A 23,933-nucleotide genomic window follows, 5' to 3' on the forward strand; every position below is an offset into this window, starting at 1 on the left:
GTAAAACTTTTAGCAGAAACTAATTCCATTCTGAAATTTCAATTTAAAAAACAAATATTGACTCGGAGCTAGAAACTAAAAGAATCAGGCTAGAATTACACTGAGCAAGAACTTAATTCCATTTAAAATGTCAAAATTAAAACGTATATTTACACTAGGCTAGAACTAAGAGAATAGGGCTTGAAGTACCATTAGGAGACTCTTACTTTAATCAGAAATTTAATCAGAAATTTCAATTTTAAAGGAAAAAAAGGTTTTTAGGGTTAACAATTATTTATTGTGTAAGGAAGGGCTGTATAGTAGGGCGTGTCATACTTTTTTTTTTTAGAGTTGCTAACCTGGCTATGGTCTAAAAAGTTGCTCTAGGTGCTACTTATTGTAAAAAGGCCAAAAACATTTAAAACAACAGGTGTCTTGTACTTGCAACTTTTCCGCAAAGATTTACCCTTTAATGGCTTATAGCTAAAAATATAAGAAATTCATCAAGCACTTAATATGATACAAGTATTTTTTTGGGGGGTTTTATAAGCATTTTTTGCTTACTATAAAAAAAAGTTAAAAAAATAGATGCACCCCCTTAATTTCGGCCCTGTCAACAATAAGGGGGTGTTATCGACGCTGAAACATAAAATTCACTTAAATGGTGAAGTTCTAGGTATTATTAGTTCAATGAAACAATATAATCAAACATAATTTACAAAAAGTCTGATTTACAGCTAACACTAGGTAGTTCTGTTCTTGATGCAGTACACTGTAAAATCATTCCATGTCGCGATTCATGCCCAAAAACGGTTGAGCTTGCTGCAGAGATATCTTGGATAGCACGCTCAACTGCCTGAAAGTGACAGGGTATACTAAAAATGAAATCAAACTGACAGTGTTGAAGTTTTTCATTTTCAATAGCTGCTAGCAACGGTGGTGGTGTGAGGTTAGCTGTAGTCCAGTCAATCATATCAACGTAAGTCAAAGCATTGGCGTTTAGTTTGATACTTGACTTATCATAAACACGCACAGAAGAACTACACGAAGTACTTCTCAAATTAATTATTTTTTCACAACAGAAATGTCGCACAGAATCATCATTGTCACAAACATCAGAAAGAAGAATGTTTTCGGAGTGGGCAAAGTAGTTGTTGTTCTGCAACACAGGCTCTAATATTTTCCAATCTTCTGCTCCAAGCTCATGACACTGCTTCAGCAAGTAAAAAAAGTTCTTTGCACCATCAGCGCAAGAAGAATGACTCTTGATATTGAACCATGAAGGAGCGTAAACATTTACTATAAAGCGTACAATTTTGTATAGTGATGGGGAACAGACTTCTTTTGACATATACAATCTCAAAATTCTGTTGGCTTTTGTCAGCCACCTAGCATGGTTTAAATTTCCTGGCATTGCGTTCTGTAAAGACCTAATTTCATCACTATTTGTATAACCTTGCTGCACTGCGAAGCATGCTCTAAGAAGATATATTTGATCTGTACTTAGACTGTTCTTAACCTCATCATTAATCTCAACCACTTTTCCTAACATAGCTTTAAACTTTGAAATTGGTAAATCCTTGGGGTCAAAGTCTAGCGCACTCATAATTACACCACTGGAACTACTAGGACCTCTTGTACATCCTCCATCAATAGCAGAAATGTATTTCCGAAATGGTAGTTCATTAGCATGCAACAGGCAAACAAGCCATTGCAGTGGTCTTGCAACGCCTTTCTCTAATTTTTGAATCACACTTTTTCGTTTGCCTGTATTGGTTACTGTACCGTCACAAACAACTGCTAGTAGCGTACTTCCTGAATTTGTATTTGCAATTATCGATAATATCTCATTTGCAACGTCAACTGCTTTACCAGTTTCTGGCATTACATGATCAATGTAGTTATTGTTTGGAAATGATACAAAAACATAATGTTCTTCCTTTATGCTTCTACGTATACCAGACTTCTCAACAAAAGTTAAGTCTTTCTTCCCATCAAATCCAATACAAATTAGTTCTTGCATCTCGGCAGAATGCTTAGAAACTTGTTTCTGCCGCCAAAGACCTCTCTGACATCTAAGTTTCGCAGGATCTATTGCAGTTTCTGCCGACAATAGCTTCTCTCAAACACATTACGCTAAACATTAACAGACGTTATCATGTGTTTCCAGAATAATTAAAAAAGGCTAGACAACACCTAGCTCTAAAGCAGTAACACCGATTTACTTATAGCAGAGGTGTGACAAGTCACACCTCTGCTATAAGTACACCGCTTGACTGCCAAGATTATCAATCTTGCTCAACATAATGCCAAGTCACACCACTTTGAAAACACGGAAACAACATAATTTAAATATATATACAACTATAAACAAATATGGTGGTATATAACACATATAAACACATTTTATAACAATATTAAATGACAGATATATTTATCAAAACCTATGAAAAGATACATTTAAATAATAAATATTATTGAATACATTTAAATACATTGATACATTTACATTTACAGTTTACAATTACAATTTTACATTTACATTTACATACATGATACATTTAAATAATAAATATTTGTATTAAGATACAAAATATATATTTACAAAAAATACTCTTTACCTTTTTTTCTCATAAGAACTGTAATCTTTATAACAAAAATTTATCTTTACAATAACATGTGACATGCCATGTCAGTGTTGGCACAATTTTTTAATTTATTTTTCAAAATTTTCTAAAAAAGAACAAAAATAGTTAACAGCATCACAAAAATTTCAAAATAGTAATTACCATTTTATGGAAATAGAATTAGTATAAACTTAAATAACATCCATACCCCTATTTTCCTTCTAAAAAATAAAATAATAAAAGTAAAACTGCTAAATGAAAAACTAAAACAAACAAAATATACAAATTTAAAATCCTTTCTACTATAAATTCTTTCTACATTGTCTAATAAAGATGTATATATAACTATTTTATATACTTACTTCAATAATAATATGATCTTAACGATGATTATTTATCTTAATATGATTCTTTATACAATATATCTAAACTAATAATTAAATTCCAAAAGTAAAAAAGTTTTAACTCGCTTAAGAGATCTTTCTCCAATTACCGCGTGCATTTAGAGAACGAGCTGTTTCAAAGCTTTGAAACTAATGACAAAATGACGTTAAACATTAAACATTTCTGTAGCAATTATATTATAGATTATTTTGATAAATTACTTTTGTAAGCAAGAAGTCAATTCAATAATTAACAATCGAAGATTGTTACCATTATTAACGACAAGAAATAATGGCAATGTATTACTGGAGCATTAATAGAGATAACTCAGGATAAGTTTATAAAGTTTAAAGTTTCAAAGAAAAGTTTCTATCAAATTGAGATTTTATGAGAAAACGATGTTAGCTTCAATCTGTTTTACTTAACACAGCTTAACATAGTTTTTAATGAATTTATAAAAAGCTTAAGACATTAACTGGATGATTTCAATTCCGCTTATTAAAAGTTACACAAAAAGGAATGTCAATTTTAATTCAATATCTTTTTTTTAGGGTTGAGTAACAACTTCTATTTACCGCAGCTGGAAGGGTGTTCTGAGATTGGTAATAGCGATTTCCGAAATTTGCTGAAACATTTTGAGTTGTTGTACAATGTTTGCAGCTAAACAACTAGTTAATGCAAAATGTTTTTTTTTTTTGATAGAGCTAAAGTAGTTGGCATCTTGCGAGTCTTGTTATTTTGTGAGTCATACCCTTTATTCATTACCACATGCATTTACAAATACTTTGAAGGAATGAAATTTTGTTTTTCAAATGATTTTGTAAATTGAATATGCTTTTTCATTTTTACATATTTTGCCATAAGGTTGCATATTACGTGAATAAAATTTTCCAAAATAAAAAACTGGGTAGCATGGTAAAAGAAAATGATGACCATTTTCTTACGGTATATAAAATTTCCTTAAACGCAATTTTCAGTGTCATTCTACATTAATGTGGCTAGAGTTAAAACTGGTGTCAAAGCTATGCTTTGCCTAGGTTTATTATTAGGGTTGGGCCATAAAGTAGTCTTCAGCATTTTGAAACAAAACGGTTTGAGAAAGTTTAACCAAAATTCACGTTCAGGAGTCCTAAAATAACTAAAATTGCTTAACCTAATGTTTATTGCATAGAGCTCTTTGAAGCACTTATTACGTAACCCCGTATTTGTTTATAATTAAGATAACTAAAAAAATTCCTGCTTTGCTCGTTATTATAATATTCTTGTTAACTTTAGGTTTTGTATAGATAACAAGTTGAATAACATCAAAGTATTAACTTACAATACGATCCAAATGGCAGAATAGAAATTCATACTTTTGTTGGTTTTCGTTGACGCTTAAAAATTGTGAGCTGAATAAAGCTGATCAACTTATGCATTAATTAATGTACGTAGAACTTTAAATGCGCATGCTCATCATATGCGAGTTCTATGAATCAAGTAATGGAATTTTTACTGTGAAATCTCAAGTTGTATGAATACAATCTAAACGACAATTAGAAAACCAGATAGCAGTTAGAACTTAATAGAATATTATTAGAAATTAACAGAAAATTAGTGATTAGAAAATCAGTTAATAGAACTGAATAGAAATTCAGTTAATCGAAATTCAGTTAATAGAACTGAATAGAAATTCAGTTAATAGAAATTCAGTTAATAGAAATTCAGTTAATAGAAATTCAGTTAATAGAAATTCAGTTAATAGAAATTCAGTTAATAGAAATTCAGTTAATAGAAATTCAGTTAATAGAAATTCAGTTAATAGAAATTCAGTTAATAGAACTGAATAGAAATTCAGTTAATAGAAATTCAGTTAATAGAACTGAATAGAAATTCAGTGATGTATTTTTAGTTTTTGCTATTGCATCTGAAAGTGTTTCTAAAATAAAACCTTATTGGTGTATTTTTATATATATATAAATTTTATTGCTGCCATTAGCAACCTACATATTGACGCAAGCCTAAAAGCTACGACAGGCAAACATAAGCATTTCAAAATTGTTCATAGTCGCTCACTTTTATAGCAAGCGCAAAAGCTGCGGTTGGACAGTTAATCAATGAAATTGCCATGGTGGCAACCCTTCTTTTTGATTACACGGTGCATAGGAACATACTCTAAGACCTTGCAACACATCCCCAGAAATTTTATTTTTGATTATCATTAGAAAACATTTCCTCATTTAAAAAATGTAAACGACAACTTTTTTTAGTGGGAGCCTGGGGAGAAAACATATATTTTAGGGCAGTGCCCAGGAATTTTGTTGTTCAAGATAGGTAACTAAGAAGCATGTGGCATACTCAAATTTTTAGTATGTTGATACTGGTAGCAAATGAGGATGACTTGCAAAAAATTAGGGTAATTGGAACTAAACCAACCCCGCCCCGATCCCCAACTGCCCCCTTCCTAGAACTACGTCTCCTTTAAGCGTAAATTTTTTTTTTTGTTCTATCATAAACTAGATCAAAATTCATCGACAGATTTCAAATTTCATCAAAAAATCTCTTTTCGTTTAAGATTTATAACAATGCAAAGCTTAAAATTACCCCCTGAAATAACTTTAAATGGTCTCAACTTTTAAACGAAAAGTTTTTTTTTAATGTAATTTGAAATCTACCGATGAAGTTTGATCTAGTTTAATATAAAACAAGCAAAAAATTGAAAAGTGTTTTTTGGAACCATACGCTGGGGGGATTTGGGGGATCTTCTCGAACACCACAAAATCAAGCCCATGCCCTATATTTAGATTTTCAGAACTGTTTGTGATAGATTTATCAATTTTACTTTTAGAGTTTTTAAAAATTTTTGTTTAACATTGAAGTTTACAGACGGATAAATAATTTTTATTACATTCTATTTGCATTTTTATTGAAATAAAAACAAAGCAAAGCAACCTTTAATTATTAACAATTAGTGAAAGCTAGCAGTTGCTAATTTTTAACAGTTGCATAATAACTCTTTGCACGCGTTGATATACAAACTGAAAGCATGTTTTTAGCTATTATATTGACATTTGTTTATAGCCATTATATTGACATTTGATTGATATGACCGATATATCATGCTAATATTATCAATCCATTTCAGAAGTTTTTATTTGAAGCATTCATTTAAAATGCCTAAACATGCAAAAGAACATAGTGATTTTGTAAAAAAATTTTGCATTTGCTGCTTCAGGAAAGGCACGGATTTAAGACCAATAAATAATCCTAAAACAACTTATTTAAATCTAAATAAAAGGAAAAATGACTACTCAAACCTTATCAAAACTATATTCTGGAAAGATTATTCAGCGGATAATCCTGACCTTCCTACCATGCTTTGCTCAAAATGTAGAAAAAGGCTTGCAGGGACTGATCCTTACTTCATTATGCGGCCGTGTTATGAACGTAATTATAAATATATTGATGTTTAATTTACTTCATTTAAAATTTAGTTTCGGTATTTTAGTTATTATAGTTGCTATACATGTGCTATGAAATTTAGACCTGAATACCAGAGTTATTAGAGGGAAAAAATGTGAATGTTTTATTTGTGAAAATGGGCGCAAATCAAAAATGGAAAAAATATTGGCCCCTATGGTTGAATGTGTGTCGGGAAAGCTTGTTTATCAAGGCGCTGAAGATGTTTCAAATAAACCTGCAGAAAGACTAGTTTGTCAACATTGCTATGCCCAAGTGGGACAAGGAATTCCACATCCCTGTACGAAATTAGAAAGACAAAAGAATTTGACTGCCATTGTAAAATCAACATCCCCAACAACGCAAGGAAAATTTCTGTCCAGCTCTATCAAAGATTTCAGCACAAATGTCTCAGAGAACACCTTAGCTTTGAAAACCTTTGGTCCGAAGCAACTCACTGTCTCTTTCGGAAAGACTGAGGTTAAGAAACCTTTCTTTTCTTTAGATAAATTGAACAAACGTCAATTAAAACTACATTCCAAGCAAGTTTTTGATGCTTAAAAATACTTTTAAAAATAAATTTGTTATGAGTTTAAAGCCAATTTTTGTAATAACTTTATTGTGATTTCTAAGTAATCGCAACATGATTTAAGTTGCACGATTTCTGAGAAGTGAGGCAGGACGAACAAGTGTGGAATCTGGTTTCAATATTAAACTGATTGAGAACAACGAAATAATTGGAAAATTGTTCAATTGTGATAAACTCTGATTGCTATTAGAATTAAGGGAAAGCGAAGTGGTGAGTAAACTATTTCCAAAAAAAAATTTTTATAGCTAGATTGCAATTTGTGTTATTCATTTTGATTTTTTATGAATGTATAGTCGGTAAAAAAAGATACTCCTATTGTGTATTGCAATGACATTGAAGAACTCGTAGCAATGGTAGTTCATCACAGAAGTCAAGAAACAAATGATGTTGATATCAAATTAGGTGTAGATGGGGGGGACAGGGATTCCTATAAGTTACACTGTCAATAACCGTAAAACCAGAGTTAAAAAATAATAAAATTCCAGAGAAACTGAGCAAGTGTGACGGATATGCATGCAAAGATTTTAAAGATTCAAGCGTCCACAAAACTTTTATATTGGCCATTTTGCCTTCATTGAACGAAAAATACCGTAATTTGCGGTTAATATTGGATAAGCTAAACATTTCATCCTTAGATTACACAGTATCTGAAGATCTAAAGGTTTTGCTTCAAATGGTTGGAAAACAAACTGCAACATCAAAACACCCTTGTCCGTTTTGCATGACGTCATCTCCTGACTTTCAAAAAGCTGATCATTATACTCTAGATTCTTTGTGTACATTGTACGACCAATGGATGGCTGATGGTGCAAATTTAAAAAAAGCAAAAAAGTACACTAATGTTGTTAACCCCCCTTTATTAACAGGCAACAAAAACAAAAAAATATTTGAACTTGTAAATATTCCTGGACTACATATACTGCTAGGTGTTGTAGACAAAATTTTAAAAGAGATTGAAAAAAATTTATTTGAAAACAAGGAGTGTGGGTTACAGTTTGTTAACCAATATCTGTAAAATAAACATCTGCAGAGTGTCCTACCAAGGGCAGCATTGTTTGGAAGGCAATGCTTGTCATAAATTGCTTAAAAACATAGACAGCTTTGAACTGTTTTTTCAAGAGTTTAGTCTTGGAGTTTCCGCTGCCAAATATATTAAGGTACTTAGAGGTTTTGAAAAAATTGTCCATGGTTGTTTTGGAAAATCATTAAGCTCCACGTATGTTAAAGATCTTGAGGAGTTCTCTACGAGCTATAGAAATCTTAGGGCTACAATTCCTTTAAAGGTACACATAATTGAGCAACATGTTATTGAATTTATCAACATGAAAGGTGGAGTCTTTGGTATGATAAATAACTTTTAAATTTGATTAAAAATAATTTATAAACTTAGTAATTAAATACTCTATTTCAACAGTTGAATCGTAGAATTTGCATAATTTACAACGAATATTTATTAAATAAACTTGCATTTCTTTTGTACTTTTACTATTCTATAGGCTTAGGTTACTGGACTGAACAAGCTCTCGAATCCATTCATCAGGATTTCAATCAGTTTTAGCGAATGAGAAAAGTTGGAGAGCACAGCCCAAACTATATAGAGGCGCTGAAAAACGCGGTTGTTGCTTACAACTACAAGCACTTTTAAATTAGCTTTCTATTTGCAGGAATGTAGTTTGTAAAAAGTAAAGTGTTAAATCTCCTATGAACAAACTTTTAGTATGACTTTGAAATGTAAAATATCAATCATAATGTAACCATAAAAATCAGAGTTTTTTTTTTTACTGTAATAAATAATTGTAGCAAAACCTTCTCGACCCCTAATAGCCCTCCCCAGCATATGGTTCCAAAAAACACTTTTCAATTTTTTGCTTGTTTTATATTAAACTAGATCAAACTTCATCGGTAGATTTCAAATTACATTAAAAAAAAACTTTTCGTTTAAAAGTTGAGACCATTTAAAGTTATTTCAGGGGGTAATTTTAAGCTTTGCATTGTTATAAATCTTAAACGAAAAGAGATTTTTTGATGAAATTTGAAATCTGTCGATGAATTTTGATCTAGTTTATGATAGAACAAAAAAAAAAATTTACGCTTAAAGGAGACGTAGTTCTAGGAAGGGGGCAGTTGGGGATCGGGGCGGGGTTGGTTTAGTTCCAATTACCCTAATTTTTTGCAAGTCATCCTCATTTGCTACCAGTATCAACATACTAAAAATTTGAGTATGCCACATGCTTCTTAGTTACCTATCTTGAACAACAAAATTCCTGGGCACTGCCCTAAAATATATGTTTTCTCCCCAGGCTCCCACTAAAAAAAGTTGTCGTTTACATTTTTTAAATGAGGAAATGTTTTCTAATGATAATCAAAAATAAAATTTCTGGGGATGTGTTGCAAGGTCTTAGAGTATGTTCCTATGCACCGTGATTAAATAGCTCGATTGCATGCTAATAAATTTTTCAGATATCATTTATGAACATATTTAAGTAATCAAAAATAAGTCTTTAAGAAGCAATTTTTTGATAAAATTGCATAAATCGACTATAAAGAAATTAAACTAAGGTAACTAATTTCTTTTGCTATACAACACGATATTTGCTTTTGAAAAATTTTACTCAAGTAAAATGTAATTTTCGTGAATTAAATTTTAACATTATCTTTCCTTAAATGCTTTTGCATACGCTTAAGGTGATAATTAAAGAAAATGGTAATTAGTTACCACTGCGTTTTTTTTCATTTTGATTCCTTGAATATGTTTATAAATATTAGAAGAACTGTTTTCGACTACTTTTAACTAACTGGACCATTATTAATGGTTTGGCTCAATGTTTATATTTCGCAAAGCATAATTTTTTTATAACTTAAGGTAATCTATTTGAGCTTTTGTTGTTTTTTTTTCATAAACTTTTTTTTAATTTTGTAAAAATTTTATATCTGAAGCAAAAAAACTGCCGCGGTTTTGTATAAAATAAAATTTCGTGCTCAGTTTATAGTAAGTTCTTTTTAAATCTAATTTCGTAGATTTATAGCAGAAATGATTTTGTAATTAATGTTTCTTTTTTGATGAATTATATTTTATTTACTTTTTTTTTTGTTCCGTAAAGGTAAGGGTAAGGGGATGGTTTGGGTTTAGTGTTGTAGGAAAAGTAAGTGTGGAGGTTTGCAACAAGGTTGAGGGCCTGGGGATGACTTGGTTAGGAAAGGGTGAGGTCTAGGGATAGTTTTGTTAGGAATGGGCTAGGTTTCATTGTCAAAAGGCTAAAGTTCTATTTGCCATCCTCAGTATATTCTGTTATAAAACTCAACAAATGTTCGATTGGTGCGTAATGGTTATCACTCTTATATTCATAAATTGAATGTAATGAAAATAATATTCTCTTACGCTTCTTGCAGGGTTCAATACCTTTTTATTACAAATAGCTCTTCTTTACTTGAATTTTCTCGTTATTCTCTTTTGATCAATATTAAAATCTTCTTCTTTTCTTCTTTTCTTCAAATGCTATTAAACTGCTTACATAACTCCTTGTTCATCAAAGTATTTTTCTTATAATATTCTCTCTTTTTTAAAATTCTTCTTAAATTTTTTTTAAAACTTTCTGCTTAAAACTTCGTCTTCTTTTCTTCTTCTCTCCTTTTTTTTGGAGTTTTTATAGTTTTCGGTTGTTTTTCGGTTGTGATACTTATTCATCTTTTATTTATGTGACAGGTTAACGAGTCTTCGCGTTTACGTCTTTTCCCAGTCGTATTTAACTTTTCTTACGCATTATCGTTTAAGCATCTCTGTGTTTACGTCTTGTCCCAGGCTTATTTAACTTTTCTTCAAACGCTTTATCACTTACTTATGTGAAGAGTTGATGAATCATCTTGCGTACGGTTTTTCGATCGATGTTTTTATTTTAGCTCTCCCTCCTCACAGTAATAACCTATCGTGTATATCTTGTCGTAAATTCTTTAAAGTTGAACAGAAGTAACGCAATAAGCAATTAAAGTTATTGTTTATACTTTTTATATTCTTTCCCGTAATGTCTGCGCAAAGCATTAAACGTGTAATAAAGTTCTGCGCCGAGCGTTAAACATGTAATGAATTATTTTTAAGATTTATATCAATACCCTTAAAGCATTTAATTAAAATAAATTTTAGGAATTTTTTGAAGCCAAATTGATAAAAGTTCAAAGCTCACTGTCAAGGTCAATTTTAACTTGTTTTTATAAGAATTGGAGTCCCAAGTTGTTACTTGTTAACGTATATATGCACAACTTTAGCAACCACTTCATTTTCACATTTTAAAGCTTTTTAGTTATCAAATAAATAAAATAAATATGTAAACATTTGGTAAAAACGAGTCTTAAGTTATTTATAATTTACATCATTCTAATTTAGTAAATTATTACAAATATTTTTTTTAGCTCCTGAATATTAAGTCTGAACTAGACACAGGTGTGTGTCTTTAGTTTATTTTGCAATTAAATTTGTGTAAATTTAATGTAATCTCAGTGTAAATCTAAATGTAACTTTTTGTGTATACTTATTTAATATAGTGTTTAAGTTTAGGAATGCAAGAAAGCAGCTTGATATTTATTTTTGAAAATCTACTTTTCTGTCTATTCAAGAGAACTTAGAGTTTCTTCATTTATTAGAAAATGATTTTGGTTACTTTTTTATGATTTAAGTAATACTGGTAAATGGCTCAAAATTCCTCCTTCAAATTTGGAGGAGGATGGATATCAATTAAAAATTTTTCATTAAAAGAACTTCATCAAAAGGTTGTGAACAAGGGTGCAAGGAACCAAGTTATATTCGGAATGTCTTCAGTTTATAAAAGTAAAAAAAATATTTATAGTAAAAATTGTATTTAAAAAGCTATTGAAAAACTTTCTCTTACATTTTATTTACAAAATATTTGGCGAACAGCACCACCCTAGAATTAAACCAGACAATATATAATTGATTTATATCTGAAGTTAAAACATATTTTTGTGGGAAAAAAAATGCTTTTTGAACTCTTAAAAAACGATCCTATCCCCTCACACTTTTTTTTTCCTTTTCACACTTCTTTTGTTATAATTTAGCGTAAAAATCAAAAAGTGCTATAAAAAATTCAAAACTTTTAACGGCTATTCTCTAGGACAGACATCTTTTATTGTGTGATTTTTTTTAAATAAAACTTTAAATATATTACAAAACGCTTCTTCATTTATTCGGTTCAAATCATTTTATGAAATAGAAAAACAAAAATGATCATTTTCTTAAAAATTGCAATGGTTTACTACTGGTTCATTTTTTTAACATAATAGCAAACAATATTTTAATTTAACATGTATTTGCATACATTGGTCAAGACCGAGCAGTGAATCCCTCAGGGAAGAAATAGCATAAGCCTCATGAATAGGAGTGCTAAGTATATTTTTGGATAGATGTCTTGAGTCAAACAAAGACTCACGTAGATGAAGAAATTCAAGACTTACGCAGATGAAAAAGTTTCTATGCCCAAATGTCGCAGATGCACCAGATCGCTATACAGTAAGGCGGGTCATACTTTTTTTTTTTTTTGGCTATAGCATAAAAAGTTGTTCTATTGGTCCAAAATCTAGGGACCATAAGATTTTTTAAATTTTAAGCTCAGTAAGTACTTGCAACTTGTAGTTGAAAATGTGGAAATAATGTGAAAACGTATATCAATTTTATAAAGGCATATTCTTATTAGTGTTCACTACGTTTAGTTTATATTACATTCGCTGGTACATGAAATGAGATTAGATAAGTCTAAGTAACCATAAATTAATCATACATTACCTTAACTCAACCAAAAGTAATCCTAGCATATCATAAATTTACCCTCATCAAACCCTGTATTACGGTAATATATGTGTTTAACATGTTCTGTTTTATATTTTAGATTGTTTAAAAAAAGTGGTAATTGATTCTTGCTACAACAGGGTTTATTTCAATCAGTTGTTTATAATCAATCTTTTCTAATTGTTATCATTTCATAAGGAAAATGTATACAGGTGCTATAGATATAAAAGCAACATACCTGTAGCTTTTATATCTATAGCACCTATATACATTTTCCTTATGAAAGGAAAATGTATATAGGTGCTATAGATATAAAAGCTACAGGTATGTTGCAGAAGAAAGAAATGAGAGCAGTCAAACGTTTAAAATTTGAGCGCAATCAGAAAATAAAATATGAGACAAAAATAAATTATATCTACAACAACATGAGTGATGATGCTGATGATGATGGTGGTGAGGACGTAGAACTTCAACTAAACATGGGTAATGAAGTTCTTGATTATGAAATTTCCAGTGGTGAATCTGATGATGGTGCTGCAGCACCCAGAAACATGAAACAATATCCGGAGTTGTGCAAAGCTTTGGACAGATGCAAGATTAGTAACAGAGAAGCTTGTCTTGTAGTGAATGCAGTGCTAAAAGATATGAAGCTATTGTCGGCAGAAACTGCAATAGATCCTGCGAAACTTAGATGTCAGAGAGGTCTTTGGCGGCAGAAACAAGTTTCTAAGCATGCTGCCGAGATGCAAGAACTAATTTGTATTGGATTTGATGGGAAGAAAGACTTAACTTTTGTTGAGAAGTCTGGTATACGTAGAAGCATAAAGGAAGAACATTATGTTTTTGTATCATTTCCAAACAATAACTACATTGATCATGTAATGCCAGAAACTGGTAAAGCAGTTGACGTTGCAAATGAGATATTATCGATAATTGCAAATACAAATTCAGGAAGTACGCTACTAGCAGTTGTTTGTGACGGTACAGTAACCAATACAGGCAAACGAAAAAGTGTGATTCAAAAATTAGAGAAAGGCGTTGCAAGACCACTGCAATGGCTTGTTTGCCTGTTGCATGCTAATGAACTACCATTTCGGAAATACATTTCTGCTATTGATGGAGGATGTACAAGAGGTCCTAGTAGTTCCAGTGGTGTAATTATGAGTGCGCTAGACTTTGACCCCAAGGATTTACCAATTTCAAAGTTTAAAGCTATGTTAGGAAAAGTGGTTGAGATTAATGATGAGGTTAAGAACAGTCTAAGTACAGATCAAATATATCTTCTTAGAGCATGCTTCGCAGTGCAGCAAGGTTATACAAATAGTGATGAAATTAGGTCTTTACAGAACGCAATGCCAGGAAATTTAAACCATGCTAGGTGGCTGACAAAAGCCAACAGAATTTTGAGATTGTATATGTCAAAAGAAGTCTGTTCCCCATCACTATACAAAATTGTACGCTTTATAGTAAATGTTTACGCTCCTTCATGGTTCAATATCAAGAGTCATTCTTCTTGCGCTGATGGTGCAAAGAACTTTTTTTACTTGCTGAAGCAGTGTCATGAGCTTGGAGCAGAAGATTGGAAAATATTAGAGCCTGTGTTGCAGAACAACAACTACTTTGCCCACTCCGAAAACATTCTTCTTTCTGATGTTTGTGACAATGATGATTCTGTGCGACATTTCTGTTGTGAAAAAATAATTAATTTGAGAAGTACTTCGTGTAGTTCTTCTGTGCGTGTTTATGATAAGTCAAGTATCAAACTAAACGCCAATGCTTTGACTTACGTTGATATGATTGACTGGACTACAGCTAACCTCACACCACCACCGTTGCTAGCAGCTATTGAAAATGAAAAACTTCAACACTGTCAGTTTGATTTCATTTTTAGTATACCCTGTCACTTTCAGGCAGTTGAGCGTGCTATCCAAGATATCTCTGCAGCAAGCTCAACCGTTTTTGGGCATGAATCGCGACATGGAATGATTTTACAGTGTACTGCATCAAGAACAGAACTACCTAGTGTTAGCTGTAAATCAGACTTTTTGTAAATTATGTTTGATTATATTGTTTCATTGAACTAATAATACCTAGAACTTCACCATTTAAGTGAATTTTATGTTTCAGCGTCGATAACACCCCCTTATTGTTGACAGGGCCGAAATTAAGGGGGTGCATCTATTTTTTTAACTTTTTTTTATAGTAAGCAAAAAATGCTTATAAAACCCCCCAAAAAAATACTTGTATCATATTAAGTGCTTGATGAATTTCTTATATTTTTAGCTATAAGCCATTAAAGGGTAAATCTTTGCGGAAAAGTTGCAAGTACAAGACACCTGTTGTTTTAAATGTTTTTGGCCTTTTTACAATAAGTAGCACCTAGAGCAACTTTTTAGACCATAGCCAGGTTAGCAACTCTAAAAAAAAAAAGTATGACACGCCCTACTATACAGCCCTTCCTTACACAATAAATAATTGTTAACCCTAAAAACCTTTTTTTCCTTTAAAATTGAAATTTCTGATTAAATTTCTGATTAAAGTAAGAGTCTCCTAATGGTACTTCAAGCCCTATTCTCTTAGTTCTAGCCTAGTGTAAATATACGTTTTAATTTTGACATTTTAAATGGAATTAAGTTCTTGCTCAGTGTAATTCTAGCCTGATTCTTTTAGTTTCTAGCTCCGAGTCAATATTTGTTTTTTAAATTGAAATTTCAGAATGGAATTAGTTTCTGCTAAAAGTTTTACTAGTTTTATACTCATAGATCTTGCCTAGTATCATTATTCGTTTTTTATGAACTGACATTTCTAATTGCAAGTTAAAGTTGCTAGAAACAAATGTATTGATGATTCAATTTTTTTTAGTTAAATAATTTAAAGTGTAAGTCATTAACTTAAAAGTATTATTAAAACATTTTAGACCAAAATTCAAAATACTTAACTGTAGAATTATCATGTTAACAAAATGTCCATATTCATAAATATCAGTACAAACTTTGGTTCTTTTTTTCCGGGAAAGTGCTTGGTTAGTTTTGTAATTCCTGGAATTTTTTGAAGATTAGACGTGTTTGATTGAAGTCCGGGAAAAAATTAATTTGCGACAAAATTTTTAATACTTATACTCAACACACAAGTTAACATGGTCAGGCCTAGAACAAAGATCTGGAATCATTTCACAGAGGAGAAAGTCACTGAAGGTGGTGTGGACAAGACCTACGCTAAGTGCAGCACTGGGGGCTGTGGACACCTGTTAAAGATCAATGATGGCAGTACCAGTGGAATGAGAAGCCACAAGGTCAGTCAACACCCTGTTGAATGGAATGCATTGGAAGAGGAAAAAGCTGAAAAGAAGCGCTAAGGAGACCAAGTCTATGAAGAGCTTGCACAGGTGCGACAATTAAACATTTAATTTTACATTACGTTTTAATTTTAGTTCTGTATATGTACACTATTTTGCCTTATATTGCTTTTTTGTCACTTTTTTAGTTGTATGATGAAGATGAGCAGGAGAAAAGTGCCAAAAATCCAAAGGTCCTAAACCGAACTGTTTAGGACCTTTGGAGTTTTGCCACCTTTCTAAGCTCGGACGAATTTTGAATTCGATTCGAAAAAATTCGACTAAATTCGGAATTTGGGGTCAAATTCAAATTCAAATTTTTCAAATTTGAGATCTGAATTTGAATTCGATTTTTAATTTCGAATTCTAATTAATTGGATAAAAATTTGAAAACATTTGAAATTCAAATTTCAGTTTCGAATTTGTTCAAATTTGGAATTGAATTTATAATTAAGTCAAAAAACACAATTTTTTAAGCAGTTATAAAATAGTTCCAAGCACTGCAACAAAATTAAGCTTTATAATAAAATTTGAAAACATTACGATTCTATTTTTGCGAGCAAAACTATGCTTTTATTTGTTGGTATTGAAAAATTGAACATTTTCAAACAAAACAAACAATAGAATGCAACAGTTAAAAAGAAAAAATTGCATGAATTCAAAGCGCATTCAAAACAAATCCCTTTACACGTAAATAATTTCTAAGGGAATTGTAATATTGCAATCATGATTACATCTGCAAAGAACAAATCGTATATAAATGTCCATAGGAAATTGTATATATAGCAATTATTATAATATAAATAAAAATACTTATAATTTTAGACTTCTTGAAAAAACTAGTGCATTTTTAAACCAAAATTAAGCTAAAATCAAGTCAACATGGTTAAAAAAACCTACCAATTGTGGTCTTATTTTGGAAAAATCTAACCTCTTAACGAAAAGGATAAAAGTAATCCCAAGGTAATTTGTCAGATTAACGTGCCCGCAGGAACAGGATTATGAACAATTTTTAGAAAGGTTCTGTCTACAACTAACTCAAATACAAGCTCCCTGAGAACTCACATTAGATCTTTACATCCGGAACAGGCCAGAGCAGTTATTTCATTTGAGGTAGCATGGAATCAAAAAATACTGGATGATACTAAGAAGCTTGATAAGTTATGCAACCAAGTTGAGAAGAAAACCTCTCACAAGACTGACCGATCTGGCCTTTCAGATTCAAATCTCTCTGATTCCGGAACTGATGTTGATGCTTCACAAAGTAAGATAAAATTTTGTTTTGACTAAATTCGACTTGAAAGTAAAATAGCAAATTTTACCAAATATTATAATTTAAAATGAAATGATTTTGATTTTTCTTTGTTAATATAAATCGTTATCAAATTTAATTATTTAATACACCCATTTTTTTTTATCATTAAATCATTTACTTTAGGTCTCATTCACCCCAACAATAGGCAAACCAGAAAGAAACTTTTTCTGAAGTCTCCATTTCGTGGAAGGGCATCATTTCTCACAACCACACCACCATACTTTCAGAGGGTTGTCAAATACAATGTGAGGTCACCTGTCCAGCTGAAATTTGATTTGGCTGCGATGAAATATTTAACAGGCAGTAATCTTGCCTTCAACTATGTCAATGATGCAGCATTTCAAAACTTTGTCAAATACTTGGATTCAAAGTTCCATGTGAAGTCAAATACTTGGATCCGAAGTTCCATGTGAAGTCCGCCAGAACTATGGTTAGAGCAAAACTTCCTCTTCTTAACCGATTGGTCAAGGAGGCAGTGACAAACAAGATTGTAACAGATCTAAAAGACAATGCCGTTGGAGTGGCTTTCACAACTGATTTGTGTTCTTCAAAGTAAGTCAATTTAAAAAAATTATCAGTCCATTAAAAACAGGGTTTTGTTAGATTTTTTACCGGGAAGGTAATAACATTGGATGGCCAGGGTTGAATTTACGCTAAGACGTCCTAGATTAAATCAATTTTTGGTGCCCTAAAAAAGATTTTGCAAAATGTTTTTGTCAAAATCAAAAAGTAAATTAAGTTTATAACTTTCAGGAATTTTTTGGGCTCCGTATAATCTAAATTTTTGCAAAATTCTTCTTCATTATATTGTTTTTTGTTCGTCCGATATGAATTTTAACATTTTTTAACTTTAATTATTTACTCTTTAATTTATTTAGAAATTTTTCAATTTACTTAATATAGAATAGCAATGAAAATGGTTTTATATAAATATATAATAGCAATGATTTTGTATATAAAATGAGAAATGACAATTTTTTGAAAGTCGTAGGGCCCTAGGCCGCAGCCGAGTCATACTATAGATAAATACTGGCCTTTTGATTAACATAGAACGACCTGTTAGTAATAAAATTTGATATAAAAGAAAATTTATTTTCTGGTTTAGAAACTTAGATACATTCCTTGGTTTGACACTTCACTATATTTCAAAGAACTGGACCCTAGAGAAGCTTCTGGTGTATTGTGGAAGTGCAGAAGGTAAACATACATCTCAAAACATTGCTGAACTTCTTGACAAGACAATTAGTGAGATTCTAGGCCTTCCATCAAATGTCCACAAGATCTGCACAAATGATAATGCAGCTAATATGCTAGCAAACATCCTAAAACTAACAAAGGAAATTCAGGAAGGCCTTGGGTGTATTGACCATATAATTAACCTTGTGGTGACTGAGCGTCTCAGCATCCCCGAAGTGAAGAATGCTGTTGATGCATTCAGGAAACTGTCATCTAGAACTCACAAAAGCAGCATTGATCAACAGAGGATCAAGAGTGTATCAGGATAAACAATAAATGTAAGGATGATTCAAACATTGAAAACTGGTAATTAATTTCTTTAAACTTTTCATTTTTCAAATATTCGTAAAACCAAACTTTTGAACTTTTGTCACTAAAATTTAAATTTGAATTTCAGCCTTTCAAAAGTTTTTCCCAGTCTATTTTAATTTAATTTGTTTGAAAATTTGACACAATATTAAGTTTATTTTTCTTTTAAGACATTGTCTGCTAGCTCTGAGCGAGTGTTTTTATCAGGAGGTGCAGTTGTGACCTACAGAAGGACAAAGCTTGATGTTGCAAATGTCCATATGCTAGTTTACTGTAAGGGCAACTTGCCAAAGGTTTGGATCTCCGCAAAGTTTTAGAGGATGAAGCAGAGGAGGATGCTGACGAGGAACTTCTTCAGGAAGAAACAACTGAAGTCTTGGTTGAAGGTTCAACCAAAATTCATTTTACTAAGGAAAGGGGTAAAAGAAATAAAAGAAAGTTGGATGTCAGTCTTCAATCCAAGACTGGATCTTTTTCAACCAGCCATACTACAATATTTTCAAGCATAAGAGCTGGAACCTCTTCAAGCAACAGAGATGAAAATCCACCAACTAATAGTATGAAATGCATTGAAAGTGATTGATTTATCTAAAAATGTGGAAAATGTTCCTTTTTGTTCCTTTTTGTTCCTTTTGTGAAATGTATATGTAAAAATATTGTTAAAAATCAGGAATAACGTCCAGTGATCCCATATAAATATTATTTTCTCACTCATTATTTCATAAATGTTTGAACTCAAAAATTTATTGTTTAAAGAGATTGTTGCGATATAATGACGACCGATAATAAATAGTGGATATTGCCCTTAAATTATATTTGCGCTTGTAAATATATTAAACATATAAAAGAAATTTTTTCCAGTCTACGAAACCTATTCTATATCCACCACCATTCAGTATTTCAATTTTAAAGGAAGTTTAACACCTATTTCAGTCTTTGCAAATTCTTTCGGCGTACTTATACAATTTCACACTTATTCCAATTTTTCTGTTTTCGCAATTGATTCCCACTTAAGCCAGTGTTTCCAAATTCCTTTGGCACACTTATGCCAGTTTACACTTACGCCAGTGTTTGCAAGTGCTTTGCTCATATGTAGATCCACAGGTATAAAATTTGCACTTATTCAGTCGCCTCTCAGTTAGATCTCCCCTATCCCCACCCTTGATGAGTCATAAAGCCCTGGTAATTTACCTATAAAAAAAAAAAAAAATTCGAGGATTTTCAATATTAAATTTGAAAAAATTTGAAAAAATAAAATTTGAATTTGACAAAATTTGAGTAATTTGAATTTGAATTTGAATTTCGAATTTGACTAAAAATCGAATTTGACAAATTATGACCACTTCGAATTTGAGAACTCAAATTCGAAAAGTCAAAATTGAGACAAATTCGAATGAATTCGACCGAGCTTACACCTTTCTGTTGACTTTATTTAATCTTTTTTTATGAAATAAATTACTATTTAAATTTTGATTAAATAAAATGGTAGAGTTGGTGTTTGTTTCATTTCTTTTTTCCTTAAAATTTTTTAAACTTTTGTTTAAGTTATGGCTTATGTGAAATGATTATAAATAAATAATAATTTTTCAAATATTTAAATTGAGTTTATTATGAAATAACTTTTTTCTAAAATTATTGAACAAATACTTTTTGTAAAAAGTAATTATGAATGAGATAAGAACTATCAGTTAACTACCTCAGCATAATTTTGTGCATTCTAGCTTTTGAAGTTGTTCCACCGATTAATTGTAGCTGATTTACCTACAAAAAACATAAAGTAAATCTAACATTATGGTTTGGGTCAAATATGATATCAAAACATTGAACTATTTCAGACCACCAAGACAAATTTTAATAAAGGATCCAGGTTTTTTCTAAAAAAAATTCCAAACTCCAAGTATTTTCCAGGACGATTTTTTTCCTATAAAATTTCAGCATTTTTTAATGTTTTCAAGGACCGTTGTCCATCTTCATAATGTTTTTTTAACTAAAGGGTAATGTTCAATAACTAAATAACTATTAAATAAAGTACTTATTATAACTCACCCATAATGAGCACACTTTTTCATCATCTAATGCCTTATCCACTTCAGTGAACTCCACTTCTGATGAAATAACCCTTACTTGACTTACAAATTCACTATTCGAAGCAGGCTCGGTAAGTCTGTTTTGATTTCGCATCACATTTCTTATATCAGTAAGTAGATGCAACATTCTCTTTTGAAACTATAAAAATTTTATATTTCTACAAAAAAAATAGATTTAAATAAAAATTTACTTAAAAATATTAAATATCATGTACCCTTCAGACATTAGAAACTTATCAACGTTATCTAATTTCTGTAGTCTATTTCAATTTTTCTTAACTTCATTGTGTGATAAATTGTTTTTAAGTAATTTCTTTATACAAATTGAACATAAAACACATAGATTGAAAAAGCTCTTTGTCAAAAATTTGTATCACTATCAGTTGAATATACACTTTATGTTAAAATTGTATCTTTTTTTCAAAAAAATACAATGTTACTTTAAATTAATTAAATAAATTTCATGACACAATAACCTATATCTTGAAAAGAAGAATTAATATCCCCTTGAAAAAACTTTGGTCCAGGTGAGTTTAGGTTCTTTCCATATACATCAATTTTTGGCTCTAAACTTATAAATAGAAAGTAAAATTAAGTTACGCAAACCATTAAAATATATATTTCATAAATACAATGACAAGATAACATGTCATTGTATTTGTCAAATCATATTTATAATATATATATGATTTCTAAAAAAACTTAATATATATATGTATGTATGTATGTATGTATGTATGTATGTATGTATGTATGTATATATGTATGTATGTATGTATGTATGTATGTATGGATTCACATTTTACGATAAGCGCAACCATTTTATACTTACACAGCAGCTAAGCGCGTCCAAAAATTTAAGCGCATCCAGAAGTGGATCCGTATAAACTTATACCTTTTAAAATGCAAATAACGCATTTTAATGATGATATAACAACTGCTGAGGGTGGATCCGGTTAACTGTTTACACAGCTATTTTACTTACATTATGTTGTTCGGAAATTTGTCTTATCCGGATCCGGTTTTTTTTTTTTTTTTTTTTTTTTTCTAATTTTTCTTTTTTATCTTATAGTTTTTTTTCAATTCTGATTTGTATTTTGATAGATTTACTCCAGATTTACAACTTACTTTAATTACAGAAGTTGCAGCTGTGTAAGTTACGTCATTACGCAACGTAAAAGCTTAAATGGTAAACCATGCGAGTTTGTTCCAAAGAAACTCAAGACTGTTGAAGTATGTTAATCAAGCACGAAATTTTTGTTATTTTCTAATATTCTATAGCTTAAATCTTCATAATTTAAGAAAAATTTTCCTCGTAATTTGCTCACAGAAGTAAGTGAACAACTAATCAGACAAATGTGAGACACTTTTATATCGTAAATCAGACAAATGTGACGCACTTTTATTGATATGGTAGTTGTTTTTTTAAGCTAATAAAATAAGCATCTAATATAGTGTACCATTTCTTTTCTCGTGGCCGAACTCCTGTAATTCAACATCGTACTATTCAATTTTAAGAAACTTAGAAACGTTCAATATAAAAATTTATACCATTTAGCCATCATAAAAAAAAAAATTTAGAAAATCTCTGAAAGATTTTATTTTGAAAATCTCCTATCGGTGCAAAAGGTTATCAGTTCTATGCTGTGCGAAATGCTAGCTATAATATATTGGTATAAATTTTTTACTGACTTGACTTTTGGTCTGTAATTTATTTATGACACCATTGCCATATAACTGTAACATTATCGCAAGCTTAATGAATACGTAGTTTTGTTGCTCCTTCTCAATATTAATCATGCTTTTATAAATGTTCAAGTTAATAAAACAAAATCACATTTTCTGTTTTAAGTTGCAATTACTTACATTACTTATAAAACGTTGGGATAGCGAAGAACATTCGGAACCTAACGATCATTTTTTGTTTTTTCTGAATTTGAATATTTAGTAACAAGTTTTATGTTTCTTAGTTCTTATCACCAAGTAAAAGAACGGTAGGGTAAAGATGAATTTTTTTTTAATATTTAAAAAGTAATCGTCTAGTTACTTTTACATTAAAATTGAAATGTTTAAGCAAAATAAGTTGTATCCTAATGACTTGCCGACATTTATTGAACGTTTATTTAAATCTACTAAATAAGTTTCCTGCATATTCCCGAAGTATTGGGTAGATTCAAAAAAGAGAAAGAAACTAAGTTTATGTAACATTTTATTAAAGTAAATAAATAAATCATTAGGCATTACAAAATATACTTTTTTAAATGAAGACAATTCAAAGACTTATCATTATTTAATTAAGTGTTTATTAACAGTCTGCTGCATTTAAAAACTAAGACGAAATACTAGAATTAATTCAAAAAGGTTTACAGAACTTCGGAAAGAAAGATTTCTTTAAATGTAAAATGTTTAAATAAAATTAAAAATACACCAAACTAAGTGCAGGCTGTTGCGTTCTTAAACCGAACAAACCTGCACTTAGTTATGATTTTTTGAAAAATTTCTTTCCAAAGTTTTGTTTTATTTTCATTTTCAATTGGCGGTTTGATGATGAAAACAACCTCTTTGAGTTGATTAATTTTATTGTCGTCTAAAGGTTTAAATGCAGCACTTTTTTTGTTATAACAAGTCTGTGACATTTCTTCATTTGTAAAAAACATATTTAGCAATGCCAGTGCAAGTACATGCCTTGAAGCTGCTTTTGCAGCTTGCCCCAAAATCTCATCTTTTATTTTTTCTGGGTAATCTTTTATATACTCATCAAGCAAACTGCTTGCAGCTACATTTTCACTAGTTTTCGTCAACTGTGAAATTAATCTAAACAAACAAAAAAATCTGTTAAGT

The 23,933-nt window shown here is 30.6% G+C and overlaps 1 protein-coding gene and 1 long non-coding RNA gene across 2 annotated transcripts in view; both read left to right on the top strand.

Moving 5' to 3' along the window:
* LOC149893658 (uncharacterized) overlaps window positions 1–23,933 on the top strand; it is a 111,326-nt gene that overhangs the window by 45,204 nt on the left and 42,189 nt on the right. The gene's annotated exons all lie outside the window — the stretch shown is intronic.
* LOC149893660 (uncharacterized) overlaps window positions 1–23,933 on the top strand; it is a 148,964-nt gene that overhangs the window by 36,321 nt on the left and 88,710 nt on the right. The gene's annotated exons all lie outside the window — the stretch shown is intronic.

Source organism: Hydra viridissima, unplaced genomic scaffold (assembly GCF_058129835.1).
Source record: "Hydra viridissima isolate aposymbiotic clone 2 unplaced genomic scaffold, HvirCarnegie_v1 scaffold_1, whole genome shotgun sequence".
NCBI lineage: Eukaryota > Metazoa > Cnidaria > Hydrozoa > Anthoathecata > Hydridae > Hydra > Hydra viridissima.